The sequence below is a fragment of the Vicugna pacos genome, chromosome 19 (genome assembly GCF_048564905.1).
Source record: "Vicugna pacos chromosome 19, VicPac4, whole genome shotgun sequence".
NCBI lineage: Eukaryota > Metazoa > Chordata > Mammalia > Artiodactyla > Camelidae > Vicugna > Vicugna pacos.
The window spans coordinates 29,447,948-29,466,741 of record NC_133005.1 but is presented as its reverse complement, the minus strand read 5'-3'; the positions used below and the strand labels follow the sequence as shown (position 1 = coordinate 29,466,741).

The following is an 18,794-nucleotide window of genomic DNA, read 5'->3' as shown; positions in this document are numbered from 1 at the left end:
GTCGGGGCTGGCTGTGGACCACACCGCCTGTGGCCCATCAGCAGCGGTTTTCCTCGATGGCAAATTCACAGCAAGCATGCAGGGTGATAAAACGTCAGTGACAAATCCAGTGCCACCGGGCGGGAAGTCCCCCCGAGTAACAGCACCTCCTTATCGCCCCTCCCCACCTCCTCCCCGGCCACACAGCTGGCGCGGAGCTCTCAGCGCGATTGTACCTTCGGCACCGAGCTCTGCGCAGGTAAGCTTTGGAAAGTCTCCTCTTCCAGAGCCCCAGGGCACTGAGAGGGTTAATCTTGTCATGTCAAGACTTTCCTCAGATGCCAGCCCGACTCAGCATCAATTTGACACAGATTTCTTTGGGGGAATCTGGGTTAATCTTCCTGGGCGTGCTGTCCATTTGACGGGCGGAAACCAGTTCTGGAAGACTCCAGACATGCCTGGACACCACCCGCATGTCTCCCCACTAGCCCTGTCTCCTGATTAAAAATTTAAAAGGGCAATTAAATTTAAAAAAAGCAATCTGATGTTTACAGGCCCTCATAGGTAATTTATAAATGCTGCCTTCCAGGTCCTGTTTTGCTTAAAGAATTTAATTTGGAGAGAGGCTTCAGTGGGAACGCAGGATCTGTCCCAGATGCCCACGGGAGATGAACTGAAAAATACAAAATGCTTGGCTGACATTGGTGGCTGGGGCAGTGACGGCTACCCAGTTTCCCAAGGATTTCTCTGATCCTCTGTGCATCCAGGGATGTGGACTTCCTACCCAAGTGACACTTTGCTCTCTGTGTCTGATTTTATATCTGTGTGCTAAATAACTTCATGGAGGCATGAACACTTAAGGATCCCAAAGACGCTAGACTAAATGCAATGTGGTCTCCTTAATTGGATCTTGGAACAGAAAGATGGACGATAGTGAAAAAGCTAGTGAAATCCAAATGAAGTGGGGAGATTCGTTATTAGTAATGTACCAATGCTAACTTCACAGTGTGAACAAAAGGACCCTGGCTATGTAAGCCGTTAACATTAGGGGAGGCCATACAAGAACTCTCTGTCCTTTGTCTTTGTTACTCTGCTGTAAACCTAAAATTATTCCAAAATGGAAGTTCCATTTTTTTAAAAAATGCTACAGGTCGTCGATCTAATATTTCCCCAAATATTCTCTGGTCTAAAGATCTGAAAAGTGAATATTTGCACCTGAACAAACTCTCACAACCACCAGCTAGTGTAAAGAGAGCAGGTGGCAACCCTGATCCCTTTTATTCTCTCTCTTGGCCTTCTACATGCCTCACAATTTGCAATTATTTGATTTACTAATTTTGCATCTGTTTCTCCCAGTAGAGTGGAAGCTTCCTGAGAACCAGACGCATGACTCCTTCATCTCATCCCAGTATCTCTGCTTCCTAGCAGGGTACCTGGTACACAGTATACAGTAACATAATCTTAATGAGCCTAAGAATGTAGGGTCTCCAGGGATTGATTGATTCATTCATTCATTCATTCAACAAGCATTTACTGAGAGGCTATTCTATGCCAAACCTAGCAGCAGGCACACAGGATGGACCACTCAATTGTCAAGTCTCAAAAAATTCATATCTCAGGAAACAAAATAATTTCAACAATGCGTAATGACTTTGAAAGACCTCACCTGTAATATATGCTGGACCAGAAGCCTTATTTGATTGAAAATATTTTTTTTAACTTTGCCACTGGATATGTGTCCATTCTGTTTCATTATCCCTCAGTCAATGATGACCACTCATATGACCTACCTTAATTGTCATTTTAAATGAGATTTTAAATTTTATTCAGGAAAAAATGTACCTAGTATTCTCTCTTTTAAAAATCTGTGTGTAGCTATCCTATTACATAAATCCCAGTCATGATTTTATATTTTTGTTTGACTCTTCTTGATCAGGCTTGCACACAATCCAAAAATTTTATTGCTTCTTGGAAATTTTAAAATTTTCTTTTCTTGTGCTATTTTTAGGCTGATTTTGCTAACCCTTAAATAACTTCTCCAGCTGAATATTTTCCTTTAATTCTTGATTATTGAATACGAATGCTGGGGTGTTGTTGCCTGGTATAGTTCTGACCATTGCCTGTGAGATTTGATATGTACTAAGTCCATTATCTTCTAAAGAATTAATACTAGTTTTTAAGTCATTTGATTAATTGAGGAAGGGTTTTCCTTTTCCCCACAGTTCCCAAGTGGTTTTAATTTAAATCTATTCTTTTAATTTCTACAAGTTATTGTACTCTGGTTAGAGAATATGAGCAGTTTAATTTCTACTCATTAGAATTTATGGAGAATTTCTTTATGGCTAAGAATACGTTAAATTTTAGTACATCTCTATGGATATTAGAAAGAATTTTTTCCTTGTTATGTAAACTAATGCTAAATATTCATATATTCAATCTAATAAATTTTAAGATAAAATTCCACTTATAGATTTTTGTCTTCATGATCAAGAATGAAAGTATTTTGTTTCATCTCCCATATAATTGTGTTTAAAATTTCTTGGCTTACTTTTAAACATTTTTTCTTTATATCATTTGATAATATATATGAAATATAATGAATCAAAACTATTATAGCATTATTTGGAATAACACATTTTAGCAGCATAATTTACCCTTGATCCTAGCTACTGTATTGTACTTTAAATTAAACTTTGGGTGATATTAATTCTCCACCTCTGCTTTCTATGTGTTTGCATATGCCTGGAGTATCTTTTCTAATGCTTTGACTTTTGATGTTTGTCATTGGACATTTAGATATAACTCTTGTAAGCTGCACAAAGCTGGGTAATTCTTTAACTCAATTTATCTTCTAATAAAAGGATTTAAACCACTGGCATTTACTGTAATAACTGATACAACTACTCTCATATTCTTTGAGTGCTTTATTTCTGTTTCTTCTGGAGAAGCTAGAGAATGACAGAGTACATGAAAATTTCAGAGTTGTACCGAATGCTTAGCTTACACGGTGACAAATCTGCTACCGTTAAAATTTCTCATCCTTTAGTCTTTGGATTAGACAAAGTTTTGGTCTCCTCTGTATTTACATGGCCCTTGAGCTTACTTTATCAGTTGAACGGGACCACCCATTAATAAGTGAAGCTCATTTAATATCTTATGGTGCTTTTAACTTTCCCCTGAAGATAGATGAAAACATAAATAATTTTGGAATTAAACTGATCTATTAGCGTTAAGCAATAGAAGTGATTGAAACCACATAATTGCTATCGAAGTATCTCATAAAATCAGAATGCTTCCATTTACAAGGGTATAACAACTCTCAGTAGAAGCCAGAAACTCATGAAGAAAAGATAAAGACCTTCTAGAATAAACATACCCAAGTTCATGGAGAAAGCTGCCACCTCTGATGGAACTTCTTGATAAAGTTTTCTCTAACACCATCATCTGACTGATGTGAGAGGTTGGTACGTAGAGGAAGCCTGCATCAGGAACATATCCTAAAATATTGCACTGGATAAATGTGACCTAAATAAGTCCACATATAAACATGTACACATTTGAGACAATCTGGACAAATTTACTTTCTTTTCTTCTCATTCAGATTCAAGTTTGATTGATGCAATCAATCTGTAATTGATTCTTGGCATAAAATAATTTTTACATTATTTATTTCTCTATTTTCTCATGTACATTATAGCATAACCATAGTTAAAAAAAAACAAGTATATATACTTAACTCTGTATTTCACAGTTTTAGTTGTTTTCTTCTAATTCTGTAATACCATGATTTCCCATTCATGGGTTTTGGAGGTTTTTTCTATGTTGAATCTTCTCTATCAGGTTACTTCTATGAGAATATTTCCTTTTAAATGAATGTTGACTTTCTGAGCATCTGTCTTTCTGAAAATGGTTTTCTTTTGCTCTTGAACAATCACAGCCATTTTATATAAGTAAAAAAAAATTTTTTTAATCTCAGTATTTTTTCCTCAAAACTCTGTAACCATAGTCTAAAGTATTTAGAGTCTCCCCACCAGAAGATCTGAGATCATCTGGTGTTACTATCTTTCTAAAAAAACTATTTTTTTTCATACAAAAATGCTTGTAGCAAAGTTTATTTTAACTTTCTCATTCAAAATAATTTCTTGGGCTATATCTCAGCAATGCTGTCTTTTCATTTTTTTTTGATAATACTAGCACGGTGAGTTGGTCCAACTAACAAAGCCATTTTCTCAGACCTAAAAAGGTTTTGTTTTTTTTTTAATTCCTTTACTTTGAATCTCCTCTGTCTCCCCTTTCCTTCTTCCCAGGATTCCCCTTGGATCTGTCCTCTTTTATCTCCTCACTATTCTTTAAAATGTACTGTTCCTTTGAATTCCAAATGAATTTCTTGGGCTTTTCTTCTCTTTCAGTATTCAGCTTTCTAGAGTCATGTTAGCCAATACAGCAGTCACTAGCCACAAGAGGCTATTTAAATTTAAACTTAAATTAAATCAACTAAATTAAAAGTTTAGTTGTTCTGCCACACTTTCAAGTGCCCAACAGCTACATGGGGCTGGTAGCTGTCAACTGATAGTGCAGATGGAGAACAGCATTAGCAAACTACAGTCTATGTGTCATATCTAGCCCATGGCTCTTTTTAAAATTAGGTTTTCTCTTTATTCGCTTATTTTAATTGTCACAAAATACCCAGAACGTAACCGTTGCCATTAAATCCTTTTAAGGTGCCCAACTCAGTGGCATGTGGTACACTGTCAATTTTGTATAACCATCACCACTATCTAGCTCCCGAATGAAAGAATCTGTATTTATTAATCAATCATTCTCCACCTCCTCCAGTCCCCGGAAATCACTAACCTACTTTGTGTCTCTATGATTTAGCTAGTCACATAAATGAAAACCAGCCTTCTGTAGAATCTGACTTCTTTCACTTAGCATAATGGCTTCATGGTTCATCCGTGTTGTAGCACAGATCCTTTCATTCCTTTCTATGACTGAATAATATGCCGTTACATGGACATAACGCTTTTTGTTTATTCATTCACTTGTTGGTGGACACTCATTTGGTTGTCTTTACCTTTTAGTTATTGTGAATAGTGCTGCTACGAACATCCATGTGCAAGTTTTTGTTTGAATTCCTGTTTTCAATTTGGGGGGTATGTAACTAGGAGTGGAATTGCCAGGTAATATTATAATTCTATGTTTAAATTCTTGAGGAATGGCCAAACTCTTCCACAGAAGTCAGACCATTTTACATTCCTACCAGCAGTGTATGAGAATTCCAGTTTCTCCACATTCCCACCAACACTTGTTATTTTATTTTATTTTTTTATTATAGCCTTTCTAGTGGATGTCAAGAGATATCCATGGACTGATTTTGTACATCCCATTGGCTGCAATGTTTTTCATTCTTTCAGGTATGTTTTTAAAAAATGAAGACTATGCAACAGACTATATGTGACCCTCGAAGACCAAAATATTTACCATCTGAACCTTTACATAAACAAGTTTGCTGTTGGGAGAGGGTATAGCTCAAGTGGTAGAGCGCATGCTTAGCATGCACGAGATCCTGGGTTCAATCCCCTGTACCTCCTCTAAAAATAAATAAATCTAATTACCTCCCCACCCCGCCAAAAACGTTTGCTGACCCTTGATATAGAACATTATCTCCATTACAGAAATATCTATTGGATAATGCTGAGTATCTCATGGGCTAGTTAGTGACTCGTTGTCATTTTAAATTCAGCAATCTTATGTTTCATCTGTATCCATTCTTTACTAGTCTTAAACTTTTTCCTGCTTCCTCACACTTTTCAGATTTAATATCCTCTGGAATATTGTTGAAGATGCAAAGTCTAGCTTTTCTCTTCTTAGAATAGCTATTTAACATGGAGATGTTTGTGTTGAGTCTTCAAATAGGCTCCCTTCTTTTGACATTCTCTATCCTCTCATACGCTTGAAGAATTTTCTCTCCACTCACCCTGAGAACCAGGGGCTGAGATAGATTTGGCAGATGGTGTAGATTCCTATCTGGCTCCTCAAATAAAGAACAGCTTAGACTTATTTTTCTTTCACATTGCCAGTTCAGAAATCCAGTAGCATGGTACAAGTGGAAATGGGGCCCAAGTCAGACAAGTTTCATCATTTCCCCATTAGGCTGAACAGTTCCCCTCCTTTATTTGGAAATGGCCAAAAGTTAATTGCACAATACCCACCCTCTTTGACAGGCACAGTTATGCAATTGGGAGTGAGCGCTGGCGGTGCCAGCGTTCTTGGTCCAGCCTCCTTGCCAAGAATAAGTTTACAGTGCTTGGCATGACCACCCAGAGTGATTGGTGGGGCTCAGAGGAGCCTCCCAAAATATCCACGGTCTTCCCTTCCAATCATCCCTTGCTGATTGGTAAAGTCGTTCTACCAGCTTCTTTTCCAGGTCCTGCTTAGGCAGACTCGCTTTATATGTGGGAAACTGGGCATGTTCATCCTTCAATCCTTTCTCCTCTGAACTGGATCTGGCAGGAGCTCTTTGATAATTCTGACATATAAACGGCACCTTCCCCTGGTTTCACTGCAGACCTACAATTTGTCACTGCAGCCCGGTGGTAAGTAATAGAATCATGGATACTGGGGTAAGCTCATCATGCTTGCAATGTCGTTTGTCCACAAATCCCAATTTTAGGTTTCATCTTTATAGTTTGGAGGAGTGTAATTTAGAAAAATGATGCGTTCCCCTTGGTTATCTAGACCCTTAGAAATCCTAGAGGCTAGAAACGCCAGGACCGAAACCAGGCAGCACCAACCTTCTGGCACGAGCTTAGCCTGATTCCAAGAAAAAGCGCCCACGAGCAAAAGCGCAACCTTTAAACTAATAACAGATGTCGCAGCTGTTGCAAGAAGCATTGTGTGTTCCCAGTACCCAAATTTCTAGATGAATTATGAAAAGGAATCCGTCTTTCATCTGCATGTTTGACAGCGTGTAGATGAAACATCCGTCTAAGACAGTAGGCACTAAGCAAATATATGGGGGGGGGGACGTCTGACTGGCTGACTTGCTGAAAGACTGGATTTTTCACGCGTGATCCAGATGTTTTGGCTTTATGGAGGCACCGGCAGAATCTGCCAAGCTGACGTGTGATCTTTGAGTGAAGGGTGATCCGTGAGCGCAGAGCATCACACCGGCAAGTGCGTACACAGCGCCGGGCTGTGTGAAATCGGCTCTCACCGGCTGCAGCCGTGGCGCGTGACAGACCCGCCCGTCCACTTCCAAGTGCTTCTGACAGACGAGCCCCTCTGTTCGCATCCATCTCATCGTGACACGTGCTGAAATTGTTAAGTTATTATTAGTCCTGATAATGGAGTCTTCACCAGGAAGGTGTTCATATTCGTGATGTCGTCACCGCAGGTTGTTCTGCTATTAAGGAGAAAACCTATCAGGTATAAATATTTATGCCTGGTTGGATGTCAGATTCTTTAATCAAGAATGGAATTGGTCTTAATTGAATCTTGGGCACAAATTTAGGCTCAGCCTCGATTGTGTTTTTCACTCCATGTGACCAGGGCTTCCTCAGAATCACCCCAGGATCCTGGAAATGGGGTCCTCTGTTAGGCGACCGGGTAAGCTCCCTCTTAAGGGGTGCTGGAAACTTAGCATCGCCGGGGTGCAACTGTTTTGCAGGAGACTGGGTGGGGCTTCGTAGGACCAGATAAAGGGAATGTCACCCGTCTAGAGCTGCCATCCAAAAGTCATTTTACCAAAAGAGCTTATTCCAAGCAGGCACAGGGCTGTAATCATCATAAAGACAGGGACCCTGTCCCGATGGCTGTTGTTCTTTTATTGTCCGTCTGCTGGTCCAAGGCAGACAAGATGTCTGAACAAGATGGCCCAACAGCATGTGCAGGAAGACTAAATACACCGATGGGAAGAAGCTACGGTGGGGAAAATTCATGAAGCAGCAGCTTTGTGATATTAGCTTACATGCGCATCCTACATGTGAGCTCCCACGTACAGGGACAGCACCGCTGTGATATTAGCTACATTTTACGGATGTGGAAAGTGTGTTCCAGGTCCTGTGCTCCACAGTGATAAACAGATCAAAAAGACAGAGAGATAAAAAAGACACAGCCTGTGCCTTCAATTCACTCACAGTCCAGTGGAGTCTGGACAGAGGGGACAGAGGCTGGCGCAGGCCACGTGGGGTTCAGGAAACTGGATTCTGAGAAAGAGAACTGAGACAGTACCTGTGACAGGTGACTGAGCCAGTGTTACGGGCAGAAGGAGCCACGGGGACGGGGGTCAAGCTCTCACGGGGTTCCCAGAAGCCAGCTTATTTCACAGCAGAAATGATAAAGCCCATGAGGCAGGTAGCTCAGCAGAACAGAAGAATATGTGCATTTGATTTAGCCACTTGAGGGTCCAAATGCCAACCTGGCCAATCTCTCACGCAGCATCTTGGTTACCTGATCCGTAAAATGGACAGAGTAACGCTCACCTCAAAGGGCTGCTCTGAAGTTGAAAAGGAATCAAATAGGTAAAGTGCTAGTTACATAGTAAGTGCTCAATAAATGCAGGTTTACACTTCCCCGCTGATGGCTCTGGGCTCCCCATGTGATGTACAGAACAGAGACCCCAGGGATGGGTACCACTATTTAATTCAGGGATGAGGATGGAGGAGACGAAGGCTGCTGCTCTCCTCTGGGTGCTCACAAGACATGAAACACACAGCTCTCTATCAAGTGCCTTCTTTAAATTTTTTTTTTTTTGTCTTCTTCGAGATCAGGTGAACACTTTGAGGTCTCTTACGCCCGTTTCCCCAGCACCACGTGCAGAACCTGACAGGTGACGATGCTTAGTAAAAGCTTCCTTGCTTGAATGGCTGGGTGGACGGTGTCACAGGTGGGCTGATAGGTGGGGAGGTGGGTGAGAAAGAAAGGAGCCCAGAGAAAGAACAGGTCTCTAATTCTAGTCAGTCCAGTCTCCCTAAGAGTGATCTTCTAAATCATCACACCTCAGTCCCTTCTAAGTAAAGCAGATGGCATCCTCAGACACCGGGCCCTCTAGGCTTGACATATGCACTGGGGGGCTGGAAACCGGGCTAGTCAGATCCATTCGCGATACAGACATTAGATTAGGGATTCTGGCTAAAAGCAACCAAGGGAAACCAAGGTATCCTTCCATATCAAGGAAAGCAACTCCAACTGCCCCAGATAAAACTCGTCACGTGACCAAAACTGTCAGCGCCTACACCAGCCCCCGCACTGAGCCCTGCGTTTTCCCTTTCATTTACCCTTTTTTTTCGTGGTGGGGGGGGACCCTTAAAAACATCTTCCGAGAGAAACTCACAACGTGCACTTTCAGACAAAAATAAAACAGCACCCAAGACAAGATCCCCGAAGTCATGTTTACAAGCAAACTGGCCTTTGGGTGGTTGGCAGTTCCTGGACCAGCCCAGCCCAGGTGGGCTGCACCCTCTGATGTCACAGCCCCACAGCTGGCTTACTCCAAGCGGGGCAGAAAGAGTTTCTCACTGTTTTCTTCTCGTTCCCCAGCCCTCTGGTGCTCCCAGATGTTTTAATTACAGAGGAAAGGGAGCGGGTGATTCTGGCCATATGTCTCCACTCCACACAAATAAATCTCCTCGCTGTCCCGTGCAGCGCTGTGGCGCTGTGACTGTCCCACCGAAACGGATGCCGTCGGGCCTAATCACCATCTTCAATCCTTCAGTGAGCATGTTAATTCAGGGAACACCGGCTGGGACTGCTGTCCCAGGGAAATACTCAATCCAGAAACAATTAGACTCCGTCGTGCCAAGATGCTGTCCCTCCTCTGGGGAACTGGGCGCTGGCTTGGTCTGAGCTGGAAGAAGCCTGCAGGGAGTGGAGGGGGAGGAGCGAGGCAGAGCGGGGTCAGGACACAGGGCAATAATTTACAGCTGGGGCATTGGCATCCCACACAGCACGTAGAAACTCAGGCACCAGGCCATTACCTAAGGCTGTGAAAATGCCCTGCCCTCCTAGGAACTATGGGAGGAAGTCAAAGGAGGTGTCCCAAACATGTAGCTAGAGTGTGCACACACGCACACGCACACGCACACGCACACGCACACGCACACACACAGGTTACAGTGAGCTTTCCCAAGGAAACAGCAAAATCTGGCAGATGTATTTTGCATTCTGATTCAGTTTCACTAGATGCTAAATTTGCTTCTTAATCAAAGCATTGCCACGTCTAGATTAAGAAGAACAAACCCAGGAAAATTCTACATGATTTGGGGTTACCAATAGAGTTCTCTGGGTTTGTTTTTTTTTTTTTTTTCTGTCCAGGTCATGCTGTAATTTGAACACAGTTATTGATCTGGTGGCAAGGAGGCGAGACGGGGGTAGACCACTAAGGTGGTATATGTTACCTCGCAAGGTAATAGACCTTTGAATCGTCTTCAGGCATAAGGAAGTGGTTGCTTGTAACAGGGAGGGGTGGGCTGCTCCTACGGACCCAAGGAGTGGGAGCAGGTCAGGGGGTTCCAGGTGCTTAAGTGCAATCACCCAGCTGTTCTTACCCCACGTCTCAGGATCCTAGCTCTTTCTAACCAGGGCTCTGACTTGGCATGGCAGTTATACTAGGGTTGATGAGTTAACCTTCTTTGAAGATCTAAAACCCTTATAAATGTGTTCTGGGGCCCAACATTAAGCCTTTTCTGCCCTCCAGCTGCAGAAGATGAAACTTTCTGCATATGTATATGTATATTATATTGGTGACTAACCATCCCCAGGGTTCCAATGTTATTTTTCTAACACATCGATTATGCCAGCCACCCTAGTCCATTGTCCTTATAATTTTATCCCTTGAACATCTTAAAAATCTAGAGGTATTATATTCACCAATGTGTTATCCTCTACCAGTATCCGACCCGAGTTCACCACTGGTGCCTGTTAACAATTGTATCGCTACCTCCCACCAGGGGAAGCTAGTATCCACCTGCCATTGCTGATGGGGTGCTCATTGCCAGCTGGCTAGTGGGTAATCCAGCTCCAGAAATCCCACTTCGAAGTTTACTGCCTTGACCACGTCTGACCTCAACTGTCTTAGGTTGGGTTCCTTGGGAAACAGAATTTGCGATGAGGATTTCCATGCAGAGGATTAGGGAGCGCTGTTAGGAACAATCCCTATGGGAGAAGTTAGGAAGCAGAAATGTGCCAAAGGAGAAAGTGGACTGTGATGCAGTCACAACAAAGGCTTCAGCTGATTCCATCAAGGAGCTCTGGATCTGGGATGTCCCTTCAGGTTGTTTCTTATCTAGGAAAGGTCTTTGTACCTCCTCATTGACCAGTGATTGGATGAATTGCCCTCCCTGGGGAAAGGGTACGACCTAGGGTGAGGCAGCTGTCTTTGGCCAAGGGAAATTCCAAAGAAGGACTCAGCTATAAGCCATCAGCAACTCACCCGTCAGCAGCTAGGGGTGTGGGTACCTCATATGTGATGGGGCAGTGAAGATAGCCTATGACAGTATCCACTACAACCTACACATGGTAAATGGTGATACATCATCTTTCAACAAAAATGCGTCTTTGGAGGTGGTGGGAATCACTATCATAGATCAAGAGTAAAGAACTTTAGACTGAGCTTGGGTGGAAAAGGAGAAATTTGACAAGCTTAGGTGAGGACCTCTAGGAATATTTGCTCTGTGGCATGTTTCTGTGTTCACTCAACCGTTGTTGGACTCTTGGGTTGTTGGGTGGGAGCTTACCACACGCCCGACACTGTAATTAAAACAGTGTATGAGACAAGGAAGTTCCTAACCTTCACGAAGAGACAGGAAATGAACGAGGCTTACGTAGTAAATAGGATCATTTCAGGTAGCAACAAATGCTGTGATTAAAACAGGGCAGTTTGCTAGAGTGATGAGGGAGAAAGAGAAGCTGCCTTCAGCAGAGTGCCCAGAGACAGCCTCCTGGAGAGCAATATTTAGGCTGATCTCTAAACAAATGAGAAGGTACCAGTCATGTGAGGATCTAAGGCAAGTCTAAGCATTCCATGCAGAGGGAATTGAAACGGCGAAGTCCCTGAGGCAGAAATGTGCTCTTACAGGTTGGAGGAACAAAAAAAATGTGACCTTCTTAAAGTGCTGACTACAGGTATCAGGAAAATGGGAACCATGATCATCCTGAGGCCAGACTTGGTCCATCAGATCATCATTCATTCATACAACTTCCTGCAGGACAGCTCCCCAAGGCGCTCACAGACTACAGGTTAAAGGTCCTGACTATCGGGGGCGTAATGTGGTGATGGGAGGCTCAAAGAAAAAGTGGTATGTGGGGGCAGCACTGGAGGAGCTAGGACTTACAGAATGAGAAGTGGGTGCTTGTCCTTGGGAACGAATACACTCAGCGAGGAAGCATCCTGAACAAAGGCACAGCGTGGGCAGAAACTGTGGGACATGGCAACGAACAATTCCTTTAAGCCAGAATGTGGGATGAGTAAACAGACTCAGTATGGAATTAGGCTTATAGGGGATTTGGGGATCACAGGCAGATTAACAAGGGCACCCTTGATGCTGTGGGCATTGCAAAGCCACTGACCATTTTAGAGCACAGGACAATGCTCTAGTTCAAGTTTTCAAGATGAATCCATCAGCACAAACCCTGCACTGTGGTAGAGGAAAGACTATAAAAGGTGGGGTAGGTGGGGAGGCTGTGATAATGATCCCTGTAAGATGAAGAAATAAGACAAATTCCATGAATTTATTATCTATTGCTGTATTACAAGTTACCACAAATGGAGTGGTGGAGAAAAACATAAACATGTTATCTGCTTGTCTCCATGGATCCGGAGTCCAGTGCATTTTAGCCGTGTTGTCTGCTCAGGGGCTCACGAGGTTGGAAATCAAAGTGCTAGGCAGCTGGGTCTTCATCTGGAGGTTCAACTGGGGAAAAGTTCGACTTAAGCTCCCTGAGGTTGTTCAGTTTCTTGCAGTTGTAGGACTGAGGACCCCGTCTTCTTGCTAGCTGCCAGCCAGAGATCGCTTTAGTTCCCAGAGGCCACTCACTGGTCCTTGCCACGTGGCCCCTTCCGTGATTTGGTAGTTTGCTCCTTCAGGGTCAACAGGTGCTGTTTCAAATCTCTCTGACTTTGTTTCTGGCCTCAAGCTCCTTTGTTAAAAGTGCTTACCTGATTAGGTCAGACCCACCACACTCTTAGGGAGATCATTATACAGGGTGACCCACTGTGGGGGTAGGAATCTTGGGGATCATCTTGGAATTCCATCTTTCACATTCCTAAACCCAGTGATAACCACTGAGCTGTGAGACCACAGATGGCTCCAGAAGTTTCCCTTGGAAGAGCCCCAGATGTGGCTTCTCCTTTCAGAAACATCCACATCTATCTGTTCCAGGCTCCTCTCCACAACCTCAGGAGCCTTCTCCATAGACAACAGAATAGAAATATTCAAAAGCATAATTCTCATTCGAGTCAAGACCTGATTCTACATGGTATCACAATCTTTCTCCTGCTGCCAGATTTTTTTAAGTGTTTTTTCTTTAATCTTTGTTACAAATTTACTTTTCACATATAGGATGCAGGAAGAGTGTTCAGCTAAGTGGGTTCCTCCCAGGGATGTGGTAGACAACAACCATGTATAGCAGTGTCCCAGGGAGCCATGTGCTGTGAAACCCCAGCCCCCTGTTCAGGGCCAGCCTGTGAGGTGGGTGCGGAGGAGCAGGGGTGGGCTTGTGAGCCTCTGCCCTCTGGGTTAGCCTTTCAGTCCCTAACTGACTGCCTCCACACTCTTCCGCATACATTAAAGAAAATGTATGGGTGCAAGAGTCTGGAATTCAACAGCTCATAACTACAATTAACCACCATTAATTAATGGCTGTGAGATAAATGAGCCATGCGATCCGTTTATCCCTGGGTTGTAAGTATTTAAATTCACAGTAGGATGCAGGTCCATTTTTCACCACTGTGAATTTGAGTTTGAATCAGGGCTGCACGTTGCAAGAAACAAGCAACAATTTCCTCTCTGAATAGTTCACCTTTCAGGTCCTCTGTACTGGCAAGGCAGACAGAGGCAGCGAATCCCCATGCACCGCAGGAACAGACAGTGGAGTCCAGGATCTGAGCAAGACCTTTCGAAAGTAATAAGGAGAACGATGATGTGATGGGACTGGCCCTGTGCTGGCTGCTGTGCTAGGAAATGTCTAGGTAGGGGTTGGTGTTAATTTCACCATTTCCTTATGAAGCACATTATTATCCTCATTTTATGCTTAAAAGAACTGATGCTCAGAGATGTTAAGAACTGCTCTAGAAACCAAGCTGTTCTTCCCCATTCCTAAATTTCTTCCGGGATGCTCCCAACGTGTACCTTCAGATGACCTTGCCCCTAATTTTCACGTAGCATCACAGCCTGTGTCCTGACTTATCAAAACTTCCCAAATAATAACTGAATATTCTGCTTGCCATTAGGGTATCAATCCAACAACCAGACAGAGATAAGATTCAAAAGACAAGGAAAAGAGGAAAAGAAAAGATTGTGATCTCCCTAAACAGAAAACAAAATGAGATGGGGTCCTCATCTTCCCCACTAAGAGGTTTACTAATTACAAAGAGAAAAATAGTAACCTTTCCATGAAGAAACTTGCCGGTCACCATCTAAACCAAGTGGTCAAAGCCCGTGGGATTTTGAAACAAAATTTGGGGTAATGTCCAATCAGAGAATTTTTTTTTCTTTCTGAAAAATCACTATCTTTATGCACGGGCATGAAGAAACTACTCTATTTTAAAATGTCTCATTCAGCTGACTTTACTAAATTTAAAAGATGGGAAGGAAATGTGTCCTATTGATTCACAAAACAGTTTGAAAACAAAGGTAAATTCTGCTTGAGATCAGCTTGTGGAAGCAGCATGGAGTTGGTAAATAATACATTCTCATCCCTTGTAACGTGGCACCCACATGGCGATATTCTGCTTGGTAGAAAGCTGCTATCAGATTAGAGAGGGAGAAAAAAGGAAAAGCCTGTGAAACCCTTATTATGACTTGGAAGAGACTGCAGAAGAAGATATTCTGAGATCTTTGCTTAAAGAAATCAACAGAATTTGTCCACTTTATCCACTTTATCCAATATCCAATTAACCATCTCTTTGTCAAATGGCATTTTAATTGTTTATTTTTGCACAGCATCTCCTGGAACACAAATTGAAAAAAATATATATATAAAGTCTACATTTTGAGGGTAAAGTCAAGAAGCAGAGAAGAAGGGTCATGACTTTTTAAAAATCTTTCAGAGATAAACTTGAGCGTGTTAGCAGTGAGAAAGGAGAAAATGCAGACAGAGAGAGTAGAGGTAAGATACACACCAGATGAGCTACAATTAAGAGAGAAATTTCAGCCCGAAGCTGCCTGCACTCAGCATCTCCCAGGACCAGAATCACTGCGATCACAGGCCAACAGAAACTTAGCAACTCCTTCCTAACCTGACCAGGCTTGGAAGGAATCATTTTTTTTTTTTTTTTTTTTTTTTTTTTGCTCAGCACTGGAGGACAGAGTGTGCAGAAGCCAGCACAGCTGGAGAGTCAAACAATGGTTGCCGTTTTCGCCTGTTCCTGCCCGGCCCCTAGGATGGGTGCCCCCCGCGGCTAGCCTGTAACTGCCTTGATGGGCCAGCCAGCCCCTTTTCCAGACTGGGATGCCTTCCCAGCGTGCTTTGCCTCCAATAACTCTTTCATGTGGCATCAATCAGATACGATGTGAATGTTACTTTGCAGAGTTGGGCAGCGTGGGGGTGCTGTGCTTCTGATGCTCCAGGTAGCTTTGCTCTGAACATCCAAATCTAAGCATTTGTGCTGCTTCTCAGTGGGTGAACCCTCCTGGCTTCCCTTGATTTTCCCGAAGCAACACTCAGATTTGTCATACCCGTTAAAAAGAAATGTCATGTTGCACCTGTATCTTGCACTTTTCTGAGTTTGGTGTATGCGTGTATAAATCTACCTCAGCACGTGCTAGGTTCTTCTTTGATCTTCCTAACTCAATCACATTTAGTAATAATACCTCTAAACAGGGGAAATAATCCAACAGGGACAAACAGCTGATGAAGCAGGTAAACACCGGTCACCCTGTAAACTTGTACCCGGGAACATTTTTAGATCCTTTTGCAAAGTTTGAGAATTTTATTCAAAGAACCTAATCCTTTAAAAACAAACACACACACAAATGGTAAAAGCACTCTGCATGAAGATATTTATTTCTGGGTTAGTTGAATATATAACTAAAAATAATTGTGAATAACATAAATATCCAACAATGGGAAAGTGCTTAAGTAAATAAAATTGTATCAACCTGACTTGAATAGTATGCAGCCAATAAAAATGTTAATTAGTAACAGGATGAAGAAACTCGACATTTGTTTGTGATATAATGCTAAATGAACAAAGCAGAATACAAAATTATATGTACACTGTGAGTCAAACTATAAAAATTGTATCTGCCTGGGGACAGGGTGGGGAATAAACATGAAAAATGAAAACAGCTTTATTTGGGGTTTTTGTTATTGTCATTATAATGCTGTTGCACAGTAAATTAAAAAAAAACTTTAAAAATAAAACGACGAAAGAGTCCAACTGAAAATGGAACAATTTTCAGGAGGAAGACACTTTTTGGGGGTGCCTTAAAAATCTGACATTCTGTCCCTTAACTACCTGTCCAATTTTTTTGTTTTGTTTTTTAAATTTTTTTCTATTTTTGTTTTGTAATTATGTTTATTTGTTTATTAGTGTTATTATTTTTTTAATGGAGGTACGGGGGATTGAACTCAGGACCTCGTGTGCTAAGCATGCGCTCTACCACTGAGCTAAACCCTTCCCCCACCTGCCCGGTTTTGATGTTTCCGTCACATTGTATTTCTCCATGGTTTTGTATCACAGGCTGGTCCCTGTTCCTGGAATGATTTCACCCCATTTGTTTGAATATGAAGCTCCTGTTCCTTCTCTGAAAGGTGTGTATTACTAACTGCATCTCACAGATGACAAAACTGAAGGTAAGTAACTCTCTTGAGGTCACACAGGACTGCAGAGCTGAGATTCAAACGCAGATCTGTTCAACTTAAAACCCCACCTTGGTTCCACCACGCCATGCCCCACGCATACAACAAGCGTATAATGTAGGGTCACAGGGTTTATCCAACCATTTTTATTGTCATTAGTTGTTTACATGCTCATTGTCCCCACTGAGCTGTTATAAGCCTGATGTCTGTTGAATGAATATGAAAGCTTAACTGTGTAACATATACATGTAGGCACATCCATAAGGGCCTAATTCAAAACCACCCCTGTTCTCTTCACCAGAGGCTGAGGCCCAGACTCTGGCCAGGAGGATGTTTTTCATGGGTCGTGGGTCTCTGAATTCCCAAGGAAGCCAAGAATCTGGCTGACTTCCTTTCCCTCTCAGCAAAATGATGAGACCATAGCTTCAAAATATTCAAATACCCTGGAAGGGGAAAAAAAATGCCACTTGCAAATATGGTTTCATTTATCTCATGAAATATGTATTTCCAAATGGAGAAAGATGACCGGACACCTCCTTTTCTAATGCAAGAACTGGCCTGCTGGCAGAAGGAAAAGCCTTCGAGACGGTGACGTGGGTCTTGATGAAGAGAGCACCAGGAGCGCTTTGCCGCAGTCCCAGCCCTGACTCTTTCCAGGACTCCCCATTGTCCACCCGGCCAGCGCATCAGTGCTGCGGACAGCAGGTGGGCAGACAAAGGGCTGAGCTCTGCCAGCGCTGTGCTGGTAAATGGGGAACGGCTGGCTCTCTTGGGCAGGAACAGAGAAGGTATGCCCTGGTGGGTAGCGTCTGCCAATTTTCATGGCGTGAATACTCCCAACCTGGCCAGCTTCATGCTGCCAGTGGGACTTTGACTAGGGCAGTTGGGAGGGGTACAGGTTCATGAGAATGTGATTCTGGAAATTCTCTCTAAGGTCTGTAAGCCAGGTCAGCTTTACAGAACCTTTGCTTAACACAAAAGTATCACCTACCCGACGAAACACATGCCCCATAGCATTAAATGCAATGTGAAAAACACAAATACATAGTTACCTACATTTCTCTATCTCCCCCCACATTAAAAGGAGATTTTTGTTTTTCACTAACTCTTTTGGATCAATGTGTAACTCCCTTCTTCTTCCCCTGAATATGATGACAGACCAAACTGTTTTGTAGGGAGTAGAAATGGGAAAGCACCAAGAGGGGAAAACGAGGAGGTGATGGAGCATTGACAAGTCTGCGACACAGGAAAGAAGAGTAACAGTGTGGGCGTCACCACTGGCCACCAGCCCTGGGGTCTTGGGCTGGGCAGACAAGAGGTGGCCTGAAGCAGGAGCCCAAGAAGATTCATTTGCAGGCACACAAGGAGCCTCGTCTCCCCCACCCTGTCTTATTTTTACAAAGTCATTCAAATAAAGAGAACTGATAGTGGAGCTGTAGTTCTAAATCTACCATGTTTTCTTTTCCCTTTCCTCAATCAATGCACCCTCTCCTTTTTGGCCCCGAGCAGCTACCTGGCTTCAAGTTCTTCTGGGTGGCTCTTCCCATATCCCTTTAGGGATCGAGTCTCAGGTCAGGTCTCCAAGGCCAACCCTGAGATGAGGATGTGTATACAGGTGACTCCTGAAGGCAGTGCTCCCTGGGGGAACCAGGAGGGAAGGGGCAGCAGGACAGAGAAAGGCTATTGTACTTACTCCCTCAGTGCTTCCATTTCCTCGTCTGTAAAGTGGGAATAATAATAACCATTTCTATCCACCATATAGGCTTGTTATATAGGAGGAAATGAGTTAATTC

At 43.0% G+C, this 18,794-nt stretch overlaps 1 long non-coding RNA gene across 1 annotated transcript; it reads left to right on the top strand.

Moving 5' to 3' along the window:
* Positions 1-6,380: 6,380 nt before the first annotated feature.
* Positions 6,381-18,424, top strand: LOC116284341 (uncharacterized). Its single transcript, XR_012061474.1, has 4 exons — positions 6,381-6,575; positions 16,883-16,953; positions 17,553-17,706; positions 18,177-18,424. It is a non-coding gene; the product is annotated as an uncharacterized lncRNA (long non-coding RNA).
* Positions 18,425-18,794: the final 370 nt, after the last annotated feature.